We start from the raw sequence: 24,020 nt of genomic DNA on the forward strand, positions 1-24,020 counted from the left end.
GCATTTTTATGTCTATTTGTGGCCATGTGACCAAGTTGTTAACAAAAAGAGGTATGGAAAAATGATGTATGTAAATTCTAGACTATACAATTTAAAGAAACCTGCTTGTCCACTATTTCTCATTCCAATAGTTTAGAATGATGATATAGTTATCTTTGACCACAAGAATGAGGAAAACATCTAGGATACATAGGAGCCACAGCTGGAATGTCCCTAAGTGAGGAAGGTAGTCTGGCACTTAGAATAATCACCAGCTCAGACCTTTATGTAATACTAGAGGCCTGGTGCATGAGTTCATACACCAGCTGGGTCCCTCAGCTTGGCCTGCGGGATCAGGCCGAAACTGGCTCTCTGATATCCCCAAGGGGTCCCAAATTGAGATAGGGTATAGGCCAGGCCAAGGAACCCCACTAGTGCACGATTGGGCCTGGGGAGAGATGTGGTTAGGTTGGCCAGTCGGGGAGGGCTCCAGGGTGTGTTCAGCCCATCTAGCTCAGTCCCCATCGGCTGGACCCCAGAAGCAAGCTAACCTACCAGTTGGAGCGTCTGCCCCCCGGTGGTCAGTGCACATCATAGCAAGTGGTGGAGTGGCCTTAGCATAGCATTAGCATATTATGCTTTGATTGGTTGAATGGACGACTGGATGACTGGACACTTAGCATATTAGGCTTTTATTATATAGGATAGCCCCTTCCTCTTTTTCTTTCTTGGGAGTGGTCTTGCCCACAGAGTAAATATTCTTATTTGTCCTAGTCATTTAGCAAGGGAAGATGGCTGGTTCCTGACCTTGCTTGTGTACCCACATATAATTCTGGTGTTCAGTATTTAGAAATATTTGTCCACAACAATCAGCCCCTTCCTCAAAAACCAGGTTGTTTATATAGTTAACGAATTTGTATATGGGCTGCCTCTTTCTAAAACTCCAGTTGCAACATTTGTTAAGAATGAACATTATTATCTGTGAAAGAGATATTTTCATTTATGTCACTTTCATCCTCTGGAACAGTTAAGTGGTTCCTTTGAGAAAAATAATGAAATGTGAATACATGCAATGAAATTGTCAGTGAACATACATATATTTTGTGATAAACATGGAACATATACAATTCAATATACAGAAAATTATGCACCATACATTAAATCAAAGGTTGTGGCCTGGCATAACCTGAGGACGAAGAAGACCCTGGCTGGTTGACATGGAAATCTTTTTGTGGTCTGTAGTGTCTGAAGTTACTTTTTTCTGACCCCTTTAATGTTACTTTTTAATGAGTTGAAAGAGGCTCATTCAATGGGTTCCTGTCCACATTATGGAATCTGCTTTTGCATAAAAGGCTATCACAGTGCTCCCCTACCCCAATACAGAAACCATTATTTTATATCAGGAGATATGTTTCCACTCAAATATCCAACTAAAAGCACACATTTACACACTCATTTATTTCTACTTTCTTGTGTTATATTTCCCTTATTTCCACAAGATAAGAATATTTTTCTAAGACTGATATACTACAGCTATAGCTTTTTAATACAATACTAAGAATTTTATTTAATATATATGTTGCTTTGAGTTTTTCAGTCATTATAATTTTTAAGCAGCAAAAGCATATAGCTACATTTTCTCCTCCAGTTGCAGGTTGGTTTGTCTGCAAGCAGTAGTAGAGATTATAGTTATGTAAATGAGAGATAATGGGGAATACTGGAATAATATATACTCTAATAAAAATATGTAGTTTCTGAATATTGCAATCTTTAATGCCAGAGACACATTTTTTAGGTACTGCAAAAGAAAATGCTATCTTCAATCCTTGCAGAATTTGCATGTTAACTTATTTCCTGCCTACATAACATAAACAGATAACAGAAACATAACTGTTTCACATTAATATATTATTTTGTGTGAGGGTGTGCAACATAAAATGCTATTGAAGCATACAAGTTACTTCTGTCCATTACAAATAAGGGATAAAGCAAAACATAATTAAATTAATAGCTACTAGCTCTGGAGAATGAAAGGTGAATACACTGTTTTATATTTTAGCTACCTATATTATTTTTTTAAACTAATTTACCCAGTACCCAGTAATGAACATTACTATTCCATAGACACTGATGCATACACTTCAGATGTAGCTATGGCCTGGCTGGTGTGGCTCAATGGTTGAGCACTGATCTATGAACCAGAAGGTCATGGTTCAATTCCTGTCAGGGCAAATGCCTGGGTCGATCCCCAGTAGGGGATGTGCAGGAGGCACCTAATAGATATTCTCTCTCATCATCGATGTTTCTATCTCTCTCCCTCTCCCTGCCTCTCTAAAAATCAGTAAAAACATTTTAAAAAAAGATATAGCTATGCACAAGAAAGTAAAATTTGTGTTTCTCCTGGAACTGATATTCTCAGGGAATCTGGGCAGCTAAGGCACTTCAGATAGGGGAAAGTGGTATCGATAAAATAAACCAGGGTAATAGAACCACTGGGTAGGTCTGCTGGCTGAGATGGGATTAGGAAAGGCTTTCTGAGGAAGGCAAAATGCAGAGATGATTGGGACCTTCACCTCTGAATTCCTCAGGCCATTTAACAGTGGTGTAGAAATCAACACTCCCGCATCTTATAAATTCTCAGCGGTGACAAAAATTTCCATCACACTCCTCCTCCAAGGCAGTCCTGCTGTTGATGTACTGTAATGGCTGAGGGCAGGGTTGGCAGTTTTTGCTTGCTTTCAGGTGCCTGTTAATTGAGCCCAGCTTTTTCTTATCTTATAAAATGTACATTGAGTTTAGCACATTCAATGCTATTTTTCTCAAATTCACCACAGTAGACTTCATTGGGCATATGTTCCAAAACCCCCAGTGGGTGCCTGAAACTTCAGATAGTACTGGGCCCTATATATACTATGTTTTTTTCCCCATTCATACACACCCATGATAAAGTTTAATTTATAAATTAGACACAGTAAGAGTTAACAACAATAAAACGGGACAATTCTAGCAATATACTGTAATAACGTTGATGTGAATGTGGTCTCTCTCCAGTACTTTTTATATTTTTCAGTGCAAATCTCTGCCTAGATCTGTGCGGCCATCTGTCCCTTACTTGCAGCAAATGGCTTGGGCTCGCTGGATTCAGAGCTCCCTTGCTGAAGGCTTAATGCTCTCTGGTGCAACTCATTACCTTCAATCAAACACCATCTCTGTATTTGTCTCCCACCCACAATCATAACGCCGTTTCCATCTTAACGAAGCATGTGTCATGTGCTGTAGCCATAACTTTGGCAGTCTGAGGTGTGACAGCAAATTAACTCGGACGTCTTTTGCCTTCCCAGGATCAGGGACTGAATATTTGTTCTTATCTTAGATCTTAGCAACTTCAGCACAGGACATTGTTTTCTTTCCTTATTAAGGCGTGACCTTTCACCTTTTCACTTAAGGAAGCACTTAAAGCTTCTCTCCGGCACTTCCCCATCACCATCACTGCTCTGGCGGTTGGTTAGGAAGTAAAATGAGGGTCAGTGAACACAAACACTGCCGAGTGGCTACCGGGCTCAGAGTGTGTACAGCGAGCAGACACTGGACAAAGGGATGGGTCCCGTCCCAGGCAGGTGGAGCGAGATTCCCGTCTCAGAACGGTGAGCAATGGAAACTGTATGAATTTTTTTTTATTTCTTGAATTTTCCTTTCAATCGTTTTGGATTGGGGTTGATTGAGGGTAACCGAAACCTTGCCAGAAAGCAAGACTGTGGATGGTGAGGGTAGAGGGTGTGCTGTATTTCCTCCAAATGTGTTTCAAACAAGTGATAAATTACACATTTCCTTTCACGGGCGCGTTGTTCTACTTCACGAGTCCGTCTTTAGCAGCTGGGTGAGCACCTTGTGCCAGGGCGGGTCCTTTGCCTGCCTCACGTGATGAGGTGCTTGATGCCCGCTGACGACCCACCTCATTGCCTGCTTTTCAGGGCCACTCTTGGCACCCACTGTCACAGGTCAGGACCTCGAAGCCGACTCTGCGCTGAAGTTAATGTGCAGATGTTGTCTGGAGGTTGTCCTAGAAATGAATGCTTGTGGAGGGGAGGTGAAAGAGCAGGGTTGGGCAGAGGAGGATGATGGGCAGAAGCACGGGGCTGACGATGAAGATGGAAATGGCCCTTTAGAACCCTCAAAGCTGCAGTCACGGATTGCCGCAGGCTGTCACGGGTCGCCACTGAGCATTTCCGGGAGGGGAGCGGTGGGAGGGTTGTTTCTTTTCTTTCTTTCTTTTTTTTTATGTTTACATCAGTCGTTTTAATGAACAATTGGTGCAAAAAACAAAGTACGGAAGGCTTGGGGACCTCCTGTTCTCAGTCCAGCCAGCGCAGGCCTTGAGTCACAGGTAACCACAGTTTGTCTTTACCTTGTGACCCAACATTTCTGATCCTAATATGAGGTGTGGGGGTGTCTGCAAAGGACACTGGTTCTCTGTGTGCTCGTAATGCGCACGGCAGTTTCTGGTGACAGGCCCAAGGTCCAGGGGCTAGACTCCCCGCTCCTCCTACTGAGTTGCTTGAGGATCGGGATGTCCTACAAAGTGGCTTTGCCTAGGGAGCCCCAAACTGCCCTCTTCTTGGTCCGCCTTGGCCTGTGGCCCAGGAGGCTGGGAGAGCAATGGGTGTGCTTCTCGGCCTTCCTGGCGTGCTTCTGCTGGTCTTGGCCGATCGCTCTGGAGCATGAAGCTGAGGCTGCACTTGTACAGAGGAAAGGCCTCTTCCTGGTGTAGAGCTGCAGGTGGTGGATCAAATATTCCTTTCAGCTGCAATACTTCCCACGCTCAGAGCCCTGGGAGGGGCACTCACCGGTGTGCAGCGTGGGGTGCCCTTGGAGCCAGAAGCACACAAAGCTCTCATTGCACCCCAGAACACTGGTGGGCTGGCTGTGCACAAAGCCTGCTGGTACCTGGCCAGGTGCCATGGCCTCTGTGGGCAGCTGTCCCCATGCTCCAGATCCAGGTGTAGCACTGAGGTGGGTGGGGGAGGGCATCTGCTTGATGGCCTGTGGCAGGAGGTAAAATTCCTGAAGCAGCTGTAGGTGCCCGGGCGCCGCCTCCGGCCTCTGGGAAGGCTGCTTCTGATTGAGGCTGCTACCTCCATGCTGCTGCTCCAAGTGTTACTGCAGCCAGATGGGCTTCTGTGGTCAGTGCTCGGAGCAGGGCCCCTTGCGCCTGGGAGTGCTCAGCTGTGGAACTTGTCCTGGGGAAGGGGCACTTGGGGAGGCGTATGCTCTAGTCCATGGATGCCATGCTCTTCATCATCAACCGAGTCTACTCAGGAGCTCCTTTTCTTGTGGAGTATGCATTCGGGGCTTCGATCTCACACCACTGCCAGAATCTTCTAGTATATTAATCTCTGCGCTGAGTCTTACATATCCTCAAAACTCTATATCCATCAAGAAGGGAAATGACTTTGTCTTCAAGGGCCCAAGCCTTTTAAAGGGGAATGTGCATAGGAAAGATGATTGAGCTTCATGAAGCACACGTCTTTGGTATCTAACAGAGCCATCTCAGACCACTGATTTTCAGAGCACACAGGCTCCCTTTTCACACAACCCTACTTGGGCATGTGTTCCCAAGTGTGTGTGTGTATGTGTGTGTGTGTGGTAAGCATGTGTCACACTTCATACATCCTATAGTTCCTCTGACTCCCTGGCCTCATCCTTGCATCAGCTGAATAAAATTGGCCAGTCTCTCTTACAGGTGCCCCTGTGGAGTTTTGGCTCTATGCAGTGTGGTTTTACTGCTCTCCCTCCTTCTCCCCAGAATGTACACAGAGTTAAGTATCATATCATATTCCTTGTATATATGAACCCCCATTTTGGGGTTCATGTTTATTATTTTTTATGAGGTCTTAAAATCAAAGGCTATGGCCAGATACCTGACTTCTGAGTTCCCCAGTATTGTCCTAAGATTGGTTGGCATATAATAGACTCGTTTGCTCAGAACAAAGACAAGAACACTAGAGGGAACTATTGCCTAATTTCACAGATTAGGATATGACAACTCTATTCATCTGCTAGCCATGAAATATCTGCAAAGCAAACTATTATTAATATGAGTATGTTTGGGAGATCTATTGATCCACAATGAAATTGGTGAAATTTTTAGTCAAATAAGGTATTCTGTGCTTGGTTGCAATTTTTTCATGTTCACTAATTATTTTCCGTATCTCACACTATGCAGTAATCCATTCTGGTTTGCACCAGGATGAGTTATTCAGTGGATCACTTGTTTTAGACTAACTTCAAAGTCTTATTTTCTTTGGCAACAACTATATTAATATCAGATTCTAAGAACAGAATCTTTCCCACCTGAGTTTCTATTATTCTAATAACATTTGTTCCTAATTTGCTAATGCAAACATCTCTAATGAATTTCAGAAGGATCTGTGATCTGTTTCTTCTTTGAAATTTCTCTTCTCCTTTAAGTTGAAAAGAGTCTCTGGCATGGAGAAAAGAATTTTGATGTTGTAATTATGAATCATTATACAAATGAAAGCTATTCTTTTTCTTGTTTATTTGATTTATAAAATAAACATAATACTGATGGAATGCTATATAACTATCAAAATAATCTACTATATATTAGTAGTTGTCAAACTATACAGGATAATCTCCAGGAGTGTTTATATAAAAATGCAGATTTCTGGAACCCACTTCTCAAAATTCCAACTTAGTGTGTGTGTGTGTGGGGGGGGGGTAGGGGGGGCTGAAAAATTGGCATTTTTAAGTTAACAACTGTGCTAGGTTGTTCTGATGCAAGTGGTGGGCATTCATCAGTTAGTTATGTCAAAACCTTTTATGTTTATAAATAATTGAAATCATTAGAAGAAAGAAATCTTGGTGAAAACTGTGAATAACCTCATAAACTTTATATGATAAACTAGAATCACAGAGTTTGAAGACTATCTAAAAGTCATCCACCTTGAAGTGATTGTCAGAATCCAAGCCAATGCGCCCCCAATGCCACCTGCTAAGTACTCTGTCATCAAGTAGATGCAAGGTTGGTTTGACGGAATTCAGATTCAAAACTTACAGAATCCAGTAAGTTTCATTATGCTGCTCATGAAAAAATTGCACCTTTTGCACTTTAAATGATTATTGTGTGGTGTTTGTGTTGACACAAACATATTAACATAGATTTTAAATTTTCTGAGTGATGCTTTGATAGGCAGAAACATTTTTGTATCCGCTTAAGTTTTGCATGTGAAAGAGTCTTGCTCTATACATTATTTAGTAACCTCTTGGAGATATGAATAGAAGGCCGTACTTGCAACATAAAAATATGAGAAAATATAAAGATGTAAGAGTCCAACTAAATCAAACCCCATCTACTTGGACTATGTATGTTCTCTCTAGAGATTCTAACGAATTTTTTAAAGATGCAAAGACAACTTATCCCTCTTTTCAACTTCTCTCCTAGTAGATACTGCGGTTTCTCTGCATGGACATTGAAATATCACTTAAACATATGGCCCATATGCATTTATAATAAAAATGTTCAATGTCAAGTACTACAGAGTCTCCTTTCCATAAATTACTTTGCATTTTTCTTGGTTTTCCAAGCTGAGAATTTTGGGGGAATATCATTTGAGTATGTATTTCATTAGGGGATAGTATTTTTGGCCCGAAGTTCTTCTTATTGATGTCAATTCTTGGCACATACTAAAAGTAGGAAAGTGAAAATTGCTCAGCAGCAGTATGTATGAATCTGGGAGAAAAATAATGGCAGCAGTAAACCATGCCAGCATGATCAGAGAGGAGAGAATAGCATAACTAGAGTGCAGTGGAAGAATGTAAAAAGAAGGCATACTGGGCTATGTTACATTTTTTAAAAAATCATAAATCATGATAGATTTAATCTTAGATCTGATTGTTAACTTATATATTTACAATTCAACTTAGGAAAAAGTCACTTAATCTCCATCTGAATTAGTTGTGAGTTCTTAAGCTTTCATACCTTACAGTTTGCTATCACATTTTAATCTAGCTACCCCCAAGGAAAACATATTAAGGGAATGCTTATAAATGTAAAGTTCTTTCAGAAAAGTAGGCCCTTCCTTTCTTTTATATATAACAATTTGTATGGACATGACAATTGCAGTTGTAGTGTTGAGTGCAAAAAGTCATGAAAATTCTTAGTAATTTTCATAAAAGCCTTTTGTTTGACTGAAGCAACTGTATTCCACTATAGTGAGAGAGGAATGGGAGTCCATAAAGTAGTTCCCAAAGTTTGGGAATGTGGTGCAGGATTATGTGAAGCACAGAAGTGAAGATTGAGATGGCATGGCAGTCAGGAAGGGTGATGGTCCCAAGATGGAGTGATGGCCCTGTCCCATTCATCACTTACAATAAATGGAATTTGAAATTTTAATTTTTTAAAGATTTGTTAACATCTCCTAAATCAAGAATAACATTGAATTCTTTTTTCCTGGAGATAATTGAGAGTATAGATGCCTTTCTGAGCTCTGAATCTTGGCAAAAAGGAATTGATTCTCTTTTCCCTTCATTTTATTATATCTTGTTCTTTATCCAGGGGTCAGCTCAAATGCCACTTCCTCAGTCCCTAGAGTAGGCAATATTCCCTATTATGTACACCCATACCACGGTATAGTTTTGCTGACATAAAGTTCATCACACTTCTTTAAATTAATTGCTTAATGACTGTTTTTTTACCTATACTGTAAGCTACGAGAAGGCAGAGAGCACAGTGGTTATAATAAATATTCAGAATATAGCACTTGACTAACCTACAGCAGGCAATCACTAAATATTTGTTGTATTGTCTCTAATTGGATGATTGCCCCTCATACATCTTTTCTCAGGACTCTTCTTTCTTACCTGGCCCCAAATTTCAGACATTACAATCCTACAATTTGTCTTTCTTTTTAGGTTAGACCAACTTGTCCCAAAAATGTGTGCTACAAAAAAAATTTTTAAAAGATATTCTAGGGAGCAAACACAATTTTAGGGTTGAGTAGGTTTTGGAAACGCTGTGTACAATGTGGGTTTTTTTTTTTTGTTTTCACTTTATTTTTATTTATAACAGCAAGTGTACTGTCGCATGTCACAGACTCTGCATTCTGAAATAAAGAAAACCACCTAACCTGACCTGACTCACCCTTTTAGGTTTGTTGGACATTAGAGCACATTCTCCATGGCTCTTCTATCACATCTTACAGAATTATGTTGCCAAATGCCACTTTGGAGAAAGATTGAGTTAAACAGCAATATCACATGTGGATTTGGATCAGGGCCCTTCCCAGCTCACATGAGTGTCCTGTAAAGAGAATCCCATGACTGTTACAACCTGGTTTCTAACCCCATTTGCACTGTTTACTGACCACGTCACCTTAAACTAGGCAAATTCATGCCACTTCTATGAGGATCGGTTTTCCTCTTTTGCAGTGTTATCTGACCTGCTGAAGTGGGTTGCGTGATGGCCCCCAACATATCTGTCTATTTGGTAACTCCCAGAATCTGTGAATGGGACCTTATTTGGAAATCAGGTCTTTTCATATATAATCAGGTTAGACATCTTCAGATGAGGTTATCCTGGATTATTCAGATGGGTCCAAAATCCAAAGACAAGCATCCTTATAAGAGACAAGAGGAGAAAAGGTAGACATGGAGGAAAAGGTCGGGAGAAAAAGGGGCAGAGATGAGAGTGATGTAGTCACAAGACTAAGAAAGCCTGGAGCAGGGCAAGGAAAGGTTCCTCCCTAGAGTATTCTGAGGAACGTAGCCCTGCCGACACCTTGACTTTAGATTTCTGGGCTCCATAACTTTAAGAAAATGTCTATTGTTTTATGCCACCAAGTCTGTGGTAATTAATTTTGGCAGGCTCAACAAATTAATATAACTGCCTGTTATATAGAGACCATCATAAGGCATGATGCATGTGAAAGTCATTATTTTGGGTATTAAAATGAAGTATGAATATGGTTAATTTTTATTAGTGAAGCTGAAAATCAAGGGTCATTGGGTAGTGTTGATTTTGAATTCTCTATGCCTTCATATATATTTTCATGCAAAATCCTTAATTTTCAGATAAGAAAAATGAATCTCAGAGCAGTTGAATAGCTAGTCCACAGTCACACAGATGGCAAGGTTTGGAAATGGAATTTGACTAAATCTTGTGACCTTTCCATTATATCATGACAAGTTTGGTTTAGCCCATGTTTATTTCTAAAGGAAGCTTATAGGCTGTAATTGAACATGGTGTGACGCCAGGAAGGAAGCCTTGCTTTCTGAAGGAGGAATCCATTGAAGGAAGACAAAAGTGGGAGAAGACGAACTAGAAAGGTAAAGATTTATCACATATGGTACCTGTGAGAGCCCAGGGAAAGAAAAATAATTATAAGTATGCTGGTAAAAACAGGCTAGGGTGTCAGGCTCTCTTCACAAAGAAAATATTCTACATCATGACTGGAAACAAATTATTTTCATAACTATACCAGCAAGCTGCAAGCAGAAGGGAAGTTTTCTGCCACCATCATATACTAGAAGAGAAAGCTCAACAGATGTCTTTCTCTCCAGGTTTATTATTCCTTGTAATGTCCTCTATTCAGAGAACTTGCCCTGTAGCCAGAACTTGCCACCTCAAGATCAGCCAGGCCTTTTCACCTTCTTAATTTTGACTTTAGGATTTGTATTTCCTCAACAATCTCTCTTTCTTTTTTTTCTCTCATTCCTGCCATGTTTATCCTTTTTGCTTATTTAACCCGTATTTTTCTTTTTAATTTCTTGGGGAAGATGAAACAGATTATTCAACATTACATGTCTTACATTTTTGTTTTGAATTGAGTACAAGTTTCTGCTTTACATATTTTGCTCATAATGAACAAGATCCATGATGGAAATAAGTTTTGAAATTTCGTGTAATCCTTAGAGGGAGAGGAATTTTGTACTTATACAAATATAAATACATACGTTAAATAATTATGTTTTTATTACTGCATTAAGGGAAAAGCTTATAATGAGTGAACCAATGTAGAGGCTATCAATCTTGATTACAGAAACTGAGTGACAAAATGCCCTCTTGTTGAAATGACAAATCCCACACCTTTGTGTCTCTATCTCTAACTATCAGGGTGTGATTTAAATGCAAAACCAAATCAAACAACATTCATTATGAAATAGAAATTGGTGGCACCATTTCTTTTATTTTTTATTGATTTCAGAGAGGAAGGAGAGGGAGAGAGAGATAGAAACATCAATGATGAGAGGGAATCATTGATTGGCTGCCTCCTGCATGCCCCCCACCGGGGATTGAGCCCACAACCCTGGCATGTGCCCTTGACCGGAATCAAAGCCAGGACCCTTCAGTCCACAGGCTGACACTCTATCCACTGATCCAAACCAGCTAGGGTGCGGCACCATTTCTTTATATTAGGATTCTTTGTAAAAACCATCTGTTAATTCTCTTATTTATTCTTGAGGGGGTTGACAGTTTTTTCTTTGCATACCATGATGAAGAAAAACAAGGGCTTCATATAATTTGCTTCATTTAAGACAATAATCTTTAGAAATTGTAATGATGCTCCATGTTCATAATTCCGCACACCACTTGGCTCAAACAAGAATAACTGGGTGTAGTTATTAGGGGGGTGGTGGGGGGAGGAGAGATTATCTTGGTGGTTGTTGTTTTTTTCCTTTAAATAAAAATCTTTTTGAAGTATAAAATTGCCTGCTGGCCTCTGACAAATTTTGAGAATATCTGTAGTTATTATCTGTGGAAGAAAACCTACTCAGAGACACTACAAAACAAAACAAAATAACCAAAACATTGGCTTCACACCATTCTCTGCATTGAATGGAATTATTGGCAATAAAAAAAGTTCATATTAGCTCAATTTGGAAAACACTGTATTATCTCAATTTAAGTTCAAAAATCTCAGCAGTGTATCACAGTTTCCATTTAAACCGGTTATGTGTGTCACCCTTTACACTGATAATGAGATCACAGACATCAACATATGACTTTGAAAGTCACTTAAAAAATTTGATTCACTACAAAACTTTTCACCCTGCTAAGTGTTTCTTTCTTTGCCTTTCCATCTCCTAAACAAATAACTTTGGAAAAAAACAATTAATTCCTTGGGCTTCAGTTATGTCATATTTTATTAAAATGACCGTCTTAAATGGAGTCATTATTCAGACACCTAGCTCTAAATTTCTAGGAGATACAGCTGCAAATCATTCAAAATGCATTGTCAAACATGCAGCAAAGAAATATAAAGAAAAAAAAATAAGTTTATTTCTGCCTTCCTGACTTCCTTCCCACCTTCCCATTCCTGGCCAACTGGAGGGAAAAATGTGCACACACAATAACTGTAGTTCTCGTTATTGAATATGTGTGCTATTATGGTCTTTTGTCTGTTGCCTCCAGTAACGTTCAGGCCTTTGACTCTGCCTTTTGCCATGGGATGTATAATTTTAAAACATTACAATTTTGTCTAAATTGTATCTGCCATAATAAAAAATCTTCATTTCTCTTTGTAGGCAATTTTAAATTGATGATTATAAGTATTTGACCTGCTTTGAAATTCCCACAGCTGTAAGAGGAAGAGATATCATTGGAATAAAAGCACATATCATGTATTATTATCAGTAGTGATAGCAATATTAGTAAACAAAAATAATAGCTAACATTTATTGAATACTGGTATGTTTGAGGTATTAGAATGCTAGATATTTTTTTATGGGCAAGTGATTCTTTTCATCAATTTATAAAACAGAGGTTCCAGATTAGCATGGTTAAATAACTTGTTCAAGATTATACGGCAACCAAATTGCTTTAGAGCCCATGATCTAAACCACCAGGATAGAGAAACCAAGTAGAAAGTAAGTTACCCACTGTACCATCAACCATACAACCTCTCTTAACATGTGCAGAAGGGGCCTCAGTGCCTAAGGCCACTGTTGGCCCTGTCCCGGTGTGAAGGCCTGTGTGAAGGCCAGTGTGAAGGCCATATGGTGATGTATCCAGTGATGTATCCTAGTCCCCAAAGCTCGTGTACTCAATAACCAAGTAGCCAGAGAAACTTTCATTAAGGTATTCTTTGTGGAAGAGAATGCTCTTTCTAGGCCACTTATTTTAAATCCAGATAACCTTTTGTCAGGATGAATAAATAATAAGTGGTTAATAGTTTTTAAGAATTTAAAAATACTATAAAAATGAAATTAGCTATAGTTGTATATTGATCATTCATTATGCTCCAGGCTCTGTGCTAATCAATGTGAGTGTATGCAGGCATGTGATCCTGTACTTTTTGCCTGTGTGTGCACATGTCTGTGTGCATGTTTGCCTTTTCATTCAGTCTAGAAAAAAACCAGTTTATGGAGCAAAAAATTGAGTCTCAGAGGTTGTCACTAATAATGCCCAAAGTTATTTGCCTGGTTGATGGGATGGCAGACAGAAATGCAATTTGGAATTACATATATCTGAATTTTAATATTTCGTTGCCAACTTCTAGATGGGAAGTGGTAGTTTCTGCATTAGTAAAATTTGGGTAGTAATATATACCTGAGGTTGCATAAAGTTTAAATGAGAAAATGTATCTAAACCACATGGTCCTCTACCTGCAGAGAGCAAACCATTTTCTCATATTGCTCAAGTTCAGCTACTCCGCTTCCAAAGGATGAGCAAGTAGGTTTACCTTCCCGGTACATTGGGCAACTCGGTGGGAAAGGCTTGCAGCCAGACAGGAGAGAATGGTGGTGGGAGTAGATGATTTCCTCAACAGTTAGTTTAAGTTATCAAAATTATTAACAGTTAGAAAAATTATCATGAATTTATGCACTGTGCCCTCCTCTGGAAGAGAAGAGCATTCCATAAAGACTAAAGGCAGCACCGTTAGTATAGAATTTCTTCCTGGGACCAGTATATGTGTTTATGGCCCTGGCTTGTTTGCTTGCTTTATGCCACAGGACACAAAGCCTGGAGACACCACAGTTTGACTGCTCACGCTTCACACTCACTATGCATTTAGAGACATTGCAGTCATCTCCTTATTTGCTTCCCCAAGAGCATTAACATCAAGTAAAATGGGCTTGATAAATTCAGTGATAATTCAAAAGCTGTGTCAAAACCACATTTTGCTGAAATGGAAATACGACTAAACCTGGGGACTCGCAGTCGATTACGGTGCTCACCAGGTTTTCAGAGAAGTTGACTCTCATTAGTTCCCATCCCCTGGTAGACTCTGGCTGTTTTTACAGTTGGGTTGAAACAAAGCGTCCAGGGCTACCTGGCAAGGCGGAGCGGGCGCTTTGTTCCAGGCCTTGCCCATCACATGAGGTAATGGCACATCTGTTCAGACCATCGGAGCCCAGATAGCAAATGCTGCTGCAAACTGAGCATTTGGAGAAACAACAACAAAAATAAAGAGAAAGCTAGTTTTAAAACAATCCCCCTTCAGCTCAGATTCACAGACCGCTGCCAGAGACCACAGAGAGCTGTCTGTCCGCACTCCCAAGTGTGGCGGGCTGCTCTGATGCAGCACAGATCTCCGGCTGGAGGGATTCGATGAAAATAACTTTTTCTTTTAAATGTAACAGATTCCTTGCAACACTAGGACATTCAAAATGATATTCTTAACTGGTGTATCTTCTAGGAAATGACAGACTTTGCTTTGGGGCTGTGTTAAACAGAAAGGGGTTGTGCAATCCTGGCTAATATTGGAAATGGCCAGATAGTCTACCTGTAGTTTTCATGGGCCTGACCTTTCGGGACAGTTCATGTTCTATACCTGGGTCATTTTAAACAGAGTAACAACTTATTTATCATTGGTGTTTAATCTGTTCCTCAGACTGTCCATCTGTAGATCCATCCATCCATCTAACCATCCATTACAATGGTTGGACATTAAGTTGGCTATTTAGGCTTGTTTCCATTTCTTAGTTACATTGACTCAAATTGTGTATTTTAAACCATTTATTTAATATATTTGTATATTTTTTCTTTGGGGCACTAGGAAAGATAGTGAAAATCAGTTTTCATTAATGAGAACTATTTTATGTGCCTATAGAAAGCCGAGAGTCCTGGATTTTTGTCAGACAGATGCTAGATGTTATGTGCATGTGGTAACTTGGCTTGTGTTGGCCGTGCTAGTCCCTATTTTTTTCTGATTATCCTGGTATTCTACTTAGTTTATCATTCCTACATTTTCTAGTTTTAACAAAGTAAGAATTTGTATTAAGAGCAGTTGGGATGAGTTTACTAACTCCAACCTTGTCCTTTGAGCTTTGGTTATAGTTTCAATTGGTAATATGTGATAGTGGAAAGTAAACAGAATTCTTATTTTAATATATAGTTAAATATCTAAGTTGACCAGCCGCTTTTCACTCATAAGTCTTTATAGATACAAAGTAAACCTGTCTTTCAAAAAGAAGGCAGAATGCTTGCTGTTAAAATGAAGTGCTCCCAGCTATACATGTCTAGAGGCAGCTAACTCCTGGTCCCCAGTGGTGGTGGGAGGTGTTCTTGTTTGTTTGATGACCTGTCTTGATTTTATTAGGAAAGAGACAACTGAGCACCCCAGACACCTCCTAGGCACTCCTGGTGGGAGAATGACAGAAACCCAGACATCACATCCAGTCCTGCCATGTACATTGTTTCCTTCCACAAAAGTCAACCTAATTGTAGTTCTTACTGCTTATTTTATTTTTAAAAAATATATTTTTATTGATTTCAGAGAGGAAGGGACAGGGAGAGAGAAATAGAAACATCAGTGATGAGAGAGAATCATTGATTGGCTGCCACCTGCATGCCCCCTACTGGGAATCAAGCCTGCAACCCGGGCATGTGCCCTTGACTGGAATCGAACCCAAGACCCTTCAGTCTGCAGGCTGGTGCTCTATCCATTGAGCCAAAATGGCTAGGGCCTTACTGCTTATAATTTTTAGCACATCAAATGTGTCACATATTGATAGCCAAGCAGGATGAACACTTTGATAGTACTTCTACATACCCCCAAATGCAGGGAACATTGAACTCCTTGCCGCTGTAGAGAGCCCCATAAAGTGTGGGGAGAAAACATTTGCTGTCAAAACAAACAAACAACAAACAAACAAAAGCATTTATAATCAACAAGATGTGATGTTGGATGGACAAAGGTAACTAAGGGGAAAGGCATTCCTAGAACTAATGTCCTCTGTCCTCAACGATGATTGAGCCTAGGAATTTATCTAATATTTATGAAAATATGTACACTGTTGGTGGGTTGGAAGGAAGTGGGCAGCCCCAGGGAAGCCCCTTGGCAGTGGGTTGAAGAGAGGAGGGCGTCTGACAGGTTGAGGTGGTTTGGGATTTGTGCTGTTGTGGGAACATTAGCAAACAGACTGGAAGTGGCCTGGTAGACTTTTAGTCCATAGTGACCCAAGGTGAGACATCAACAATCTGGGCACCATCTCACTCCTCAGTCCCCTCCAGCACAGGGTTACTGCCATGGCAAGGCCTTTGTGGTCATTTAAATGGCCTCTGGTCTTGAGACTGAGGATCATATGGAGGATGTAGGTGGAGATGAAGAGTATGGTCAAGCGGGGAGCCATCCCATCCAGATGCCTGGAGAAGAAGTCAGCAGAGCCAGTAACCAAGGATCCAGTGGAAAGGATCTGGGCTGCCAAGACACTCGGCTTTTCCTTTCTAAAGGACGTAGTGGGAAGGTCTTCCCTGAGAATATGAAGACGTGCCCTTGCTAAGAGGTCATGAGCTGTCAGCATGCCAGTAGTCAGTGTGTTTGGGAATTGTGGGAGATTACAGGTTAAGCATATATGAAATGTGTTTGGTAAAAGGTGCTGAGCAGTTCTGTCAAGCTTACAAAGGCTACTTGGAGTATTCTTGCTATTGTCATTCTTGCTATATTATATAAGGTAGACCTATGAGCATGTATGCATTACTTAGTATTTTTTAATGTAGCAATAAATCCTTTTCATAATAAGATGTTCAATATAAAAAGTGCATGTTTAATGCAAAACTTAATAATTGAAATTCATTTTTTGAAGGAGTTTGATGACATTAATCAACAAATATAGGGGCTGCACTGACAAGAAAAAATCAGGATAGTGATGAACATTGCTTTAATGCTCATAATTACTTCTAGAGGAAAAACGCAGTAATTATACATGGCCTGCTGCAGAGGGGTATTTATGTGGCCTTCTGTCTTCATGACTTCATGACTTCATGACAAGTGACTATTTGTCTAAATTAACTTCACTCATTTTCTATTCAGAGTTTTATGTGTGTGAATGTACAGCAATTGATACAGTAATTGTGAACTCATAAACAGGTTTTTTCAGTTTAATATCTGTATCCTTGGATGCTTTCAATATAAAATCATATAATTCTAAGAATACTTATTTCTCCCATTCCAAGTTATAGTATCAGAAATTCACTTTTCCAGGCTCATTCTACTGAAGGTAAAACATCTGACATTATTGTGTGTGCTATTATAAATTCAGTGTTTAAAAGTCTAAAGGTGCCGGTAGATAAGCCCATGGAAATTCATTGAAGAAATACAGATGGAAAGATAGTTTGCCGGGCTAAACTGAATCAGAACAGAGTTAATGCCTTAATGTTTACTCTTAAAGTTCCCTGTTAACTTTTCATAACTGAGAAAACACACACACACACACACACACACACACACACACACACACACTTGACTGGCCAGTTAGATCCCATACTTGTATTTGAAATTTGACTGAATTTATCAGAATTCCTATAATTGCCTCACTCATACTTATTATCTTTTAGATCAATAAATATCCTGTCTAAAAACATTGCAGAATCTTATGGTAGAAATTTTAATTTTAAAATATTAAATTTCTCTAGGCCTGGAAATACCCAAACTACAGTAGACAGATTGCCATATGTGTTAAAATGTCTTTGCGAGGATTTAAGTATGTGTGAATCTAAAAGACAAGCGGAAATATAATTGGCCCATGAAATAATGTTATGCATAATAGTTAAGAAGATGATAATGAATAATGTATGTGTTGTTATTTAAATAATGACTTGCATTTGATTTTCTCACATGTGCCTGGTACTCAAGGGAAAGATGAGATGTTGTAGAAGCCATAGATTAACATACAATTAAATATGATTATATGAATAATTTGTTCTTTTGAAGACTCATTTCTGTCAGTGATGGAACATAACATGAAGCTACTCTGCAGACATTTAGGAGTCTTGAGATCTTTAAACAAAAATAAGGTGTGCTGAACATTTCACCTGAATGTATATTCTTTTTGTTTTCTTCTTTCAGTTAAATTTTTGCCCACTGCTTGGATACCTAAGTGGGTCCTGGCTTTGCCTGTGAAATCTTAAAGACCTTTATCACTTGTTTGCACTGTGACCCAGCAGAACATCATTGCATCCAGTAGCGGATGAAACTGAAAATCCCGATGCAATTTTCAGAGTGCACCTAAGAAAACAAAACTATGGATATAACTAAAATATTTCAAAAACAGTTTTTAGGAATCCTTTATTTTTTATGTCTGAACACCTTGAGTTGGGAGCTGGCTTTTCTCCACCACATGTCTTCATGGCTTTATTGTTTAATCAGCTGATCGATAAACATCTCTCCTTATGGGAGTTGTAAGTTCTGGCAAAATGTCTTCTTAAAGTTCAAAGTGTTGCCATGACTGGCAGTATAATGCATTGGTTCCTTTTGTTCCTTGATTCCTTATTTCTATCTCCTTAGTTCCACCCTAACCCAACAGACACTTTTTTTAATCGTCACCATCTACATTCAATCCTATTATATTTGTGTACTTATCCCTTGAATGATAAATATGGTCCTTGCAATCACCCTGTTACCATATAGCAATGATAAAATTGTAAAACTTCTGTAGACCAAGCTTTTCTATTTTATCATTTAAATCAAATCATGGGTCATTATGGCAAATTATATTGTGGTTTTTTTACCATGTCATGTTGTTGCTTCCCTTCTACTATGACTTATTCTTAGAAATGTTTTGCTAAAAAATAGAAAACTATATAATGATATTACCCCAGTGGTGTATGGCCAACACATTACATACTGTGTTAAAACTACCTAAGTGCTGTGAATTTGGCAAGAAGTAGGAGTCATGATATTGGTTTGAACCATGGTTCCAGGATTTACCAAGATCACCTCATGTGTCTTAAGGTTACAATGAGATAATCAATCAACTCATACCCATCATAGCAGCTACATGAAAAGTTGCTGGTTAATAAATCTCAATGTTTATGACAAGAGTTTGTCAAACTATGTGAACAAGCCCCACCACAGGACATAACCATGGAATCACCAAGAGGGTCAATCCCTAAGAGAAAAATGACCTTATATTTACTGCTCAGGAATGGACTTGGGGAAAGTGTTTGAAATGTATACAGAAGGCAAACAAATAAGTAAATATTATTATTACTTGTTTTTAATGCATGGAAAACTAGATAATTGGCTAAGTGATATTTTTGATGTTTTTTTTCCATCAAGCATTTTTTCTGGAAAGGATTAAATCCCAATTGGCAAATGACTGAAAATCACACTAGACATATTTCAAGTCCTAATTATCTATGTGTGGTTGGTGGCTATATATTAGATAGTACAGATACAGATAATTTTCATCATCACAGAAAAATATATTATAGAAAATTCATTAAAGACCAATTTTCAGGTGAGATTTTATGAATAAGATATTCGCTTTTAAATGTAAGATATGCACTTATTATTGAATATAGAATCTACTTCTCCAGAATTAACACTTATGCAGAAGCATAGTATTCTGATGAATATGAATGCAAAATATTCATATTCCATCAAATGTATTTCAACAATAAAGAATATGTGTTTCTGTATGTGCTTCTGTATGTAGGAGCACATTACTGAGAAACCTTTTATAAAAATTCTAAACTGTATTATTAAACATATATTTTCAAACCTGAACTCAAATATAGATTTTAACACACTAAAAGGCACTGTTTTAGAAGGCACAATTGCAATAATTAAAGGTAAAGATTAAAAATGCTCACATAGTAGAAGGTAAACTGAAGCAATATAATTGTTTCCCAGAATGTTTCTGGAGTTAATTATTTGAAAAAATATAGCGTCCTACATAAAGAACAGAACTGAATTTCCCTTGCCAGATGATATAGATGTAACAATGTTTTTAAATAAAAGAAAGTCTTATGCTTCTTGAAGAGTGGATTACATTATTGAGGATATTGGTCATTTGAAAAATGTAAAGGTTATGTTAATAAATTATACACATTCTTCAATTAAGTTTGACGCTGCACAAGCCACATGCATAATTGATGTTCATTCAGATTAAAATATAAATGTAAATATCAAACCTCTACAGTAGATACTCAGTCTCCTTGGATGTTATGTCCAAGTAAATCCCATTATTTTTTAATGTCCTTTCACAAAAGATTGCGTTATGCAATATTGTCAGATCATATTCATGAGTTTGCAAAAACCTATATTACATCTAGCTACTACACAGGCCACATAGACACCCAAATTTTTGCTCATGTTAGTTAAGTTAGTGAATGACTTATTCTATTTAACCTAAATCTAATAAATGTAACATAATTTTATATTAATATTGTATTCAGCTATTTAATAGTTTTAAAAGGACTATGTATTAGGCAGAAGTGTTAGGTGGAGTTTTGATGGAATAAGAACATATGTTTATTGATTCCAGAAAGGAAGGGAGAGAGAGATGGAAACATGAATGATGAGAATCATTGATTGGCTGCCTTCTTCACGCCCCACACTGGGGATCAAGCCTGCAACCGAGGCATGTGTACTGACCGGGAATCGAACTGTCCTCGCTCAACCACTGAGCCACGCTGGCCAGACCCATTGTTTTCAATTTAAATGAAAAACTGCTAATCTGTGACCAGATGACTTTGGCTCCATTTGGCAAAATTCAAAGCAGCCATTTTTAGGTCACTCTGCAATAGCACATACATACTACATCAGGCTTCACTGGAAAACAGATCAGATTTCTTTGCTCATTAGCTGTTGGTGTAATCTATTTTGAAACTGGCAACATTTCTATTCCAAGCTATTTTTAATTAAAATATGTTTCTGCAGCCCTTCTGTCTGTTTAAAGGTACCTTCTAACCTTTTACTACCTGAATCTGGAGAACAGGCTGTAAAACATTAAATATGAGAAAGCTGGGAAATGTAACACACTGTAAATGCATGAAGGTAGGAGCTCCAAATGTGTGGACATAAAGGTTTTATTTCTTTACATAAGGTTTAAATGAAGAGTCTGCTGTATAATCTTTACTTTCAAACTGGACCATCGTTTTTAAGCAAGAAGAAAGGAATGCTTTACTCTTAAAAAGAAAAAATTATATTTTAAGGCTAATTCAAAAGAACCACAAAAAGCAACACAACATATAAACTTGAAACTCCCCAAAATGATAATGCAAATATCAAAACTATTTTCAAATATTATTATGTTTCTTACTTTCGTTTAAAACTTATTCTTGAATGGTAACACAAGCTGATTAAATTAATATTTGTGTGTGCATAAGTGCTAAAATTATCTAAAAGACACATGGTTCATCCTATTAAAATTTATGTTGTAGGGGTACATTTTATATATTCTCTTATGATTTATTATATGCATTTAAACATAATTTCAACATTATCTCATACAAGTCCTATGCTAGTTTATTATCTTCTATTTGTAAATGAGGCAGCTTTGACTAGAACAGAAAAAAGTGACTTACGAGAGGCCACACACACGGTGAGAATGTCTCAGTCACCGAACTTATTTAGCTTGATTACACTTGGCCAAGATGATTTAAATGACAAAAATCACTGCAGTATTGTTACTATATTGATATCTGAGAGGACTTAAACACCAACTAAAGCCTTGTACAATGTTTCCCTTTGCTTTTTTAATCCTTACCAGAGGATATTTTTTCCACTGATTTTAAGAGAGAGAGAGGAAGGGTGGGGAGGAAGAGAGAGACAGAGAGACAGAGAGACAGAGACAGAGACATTTGGAGAGAGAGAGGGGGAGAGGGAGAGGGAGAGATCGATATGAGAGACACATTGATTGGTTACCTCCCACACCTGACCAGGCCTGGGGATTGAACCTGCAACCTAGGAGGCTCCCTTGACCAAAAATGGAACCTACAGTCCTTCAGGGCACATGGTTAATGCTCTAACCACTGAGTACACTTGCCAGAGTTACAGTGTTTCTGTAAAACTTGTAGTGCTTCTAGTGATCAGTGATGAGGAAACACGAGCTGGTTGTGTCCTAGAAAAACACTCCAGGATTATGTGCCAGCTAAAATTAATGCTGAACATGCAGAGAACTGGGAAAACAAAAAATAAACTCAGCATACTCAAACCTAACAAACAAACAAACAAAACAAATGTAGGCATATGGTAGAAAATTGTTGCTAATTTATGAACTGGATTTAACGATGCATGCACTTGAATGGCAAACAAGAAGTCTTTCAAAGGAAAGGCCTAAGAAGTTTGGGATCAAAAAAGTATTTCAGAAAATTTAGGTGAAATGTATTTCTGAAAATCCTTTAGCACATACAATGGCCTAGGAGTTTTCAGTAAGAAGTAAATCAGCCGACTGGGCTCAGTGGATTGAGCGTCGGCCTGCAGACTGATTCCAGTCAAGGGCACATCCGCAAGCTACGGGCTCCATCCCCAGTGCAGGAGGCAGCCAATCAATGATTCCCTCTCATCATTGATGTTTCTATGTCTCTCTCCTTCTCCCTTCCTCTCTGAACTCAATAAAAAAAGAAGTAAATCATCCCCAAGCTAGTTTTCCTCGGCTGTACAATATATTGTTTAGGACAGAAAAGCATGATTTTCTGTCAAATATGTAATAGAAAATTGCACTTACAAATAGTTAGGTTTTTCCCTCTGATGCTGCAGTAAATGCATTAATGACACTAAAAAAAGGTAGATTAATCACATCTTCTAGTAACTTAAAATGTCACAACCATTTTATAGATAGTTGACTAAAAAAGAGCTGGTCTACCATCTTGTTAAATATGAGTATCTAATGTGTCAAAAGGGGAGGGACATATGTCATATTTTCAACAGTAAAGATTTAATTAAAAAAAATATCTGCTTGCAGTTGTGACTGAAATAAGGTTTGCAAAATCATTTTATGAGCTACAAAGCACAACACAAATTGTAACTATTATTTTTAGTTAACTGTGATATGAAAAAATATTAGAAATTAAGTTTTTCTCATGACTTCCTCAGAAATATAGCATTATAATCTTGTGAGTAATTATAATATTTTATAGTTATTTATCTTGAATGTGCTAAGTGTTCTCATTTTCATTTTTGAGAGATATTTCTTTCTTATTTAAATTTTATTGCAATCACTAGTCAAAACATTCTACACAAATATAAAAATGAACAAAGAATGTCATACTGTTTTAATAATTAGGTTAATTTTAATTTTTATTTTTTTAAATATATTTTATTGATTTTTTACAGAGAGGAAGGGAGAGGGATAGAGAGTCAGAAACATCAATGAGAGAGAAACATTGATCGGCTGCCTCCTGCACAGCCCCTACTGGGGAAGTGCCCACAACCAAGGTACGTGCCCTTGACCGGAATCGAACCTGGGACCCTTCAGTCTGCAGGCCGACGCTCTATCCACTGAGCCAAACTGGTTAGGGCAAGGTTAATTTTTAAATAGATGTCTTATGTCTCAATTTTTTTAAATTTTAGCAAGCTATTACAAAAACCACTGGTGATATTGCTTTCTGTAAAATATTGCTTAAACATCAACTTTTTAATGGCTTTTTAGCATTATTATTGTCTATAATGAATTCATTTACACACTTCACCTTTTAGTGCTTACTAAATTTACAAGGTTTATAAATTTTCATACAGGGGAGTTTTATTTGAGTTTTCTTTAAAAATCATTTAAACTCCATAGACAAAATGAATTTCAAGCCTACACAATAAATGTCACAACTGATTTTTTTTGCATAGGAAAAACTAACTTTT

This window comes from Myotis nattereri (assembly GCF_964212035.1).
Source record: "Myotis nattereri genome assembly, chromosome: 5".
NCBI classification, from domain to species: Eukaryota; Metazoa; Chordata; class Mammalia; order Chiroptera; family Vespertilionidae; genus Myotis; species Myotis nattereri.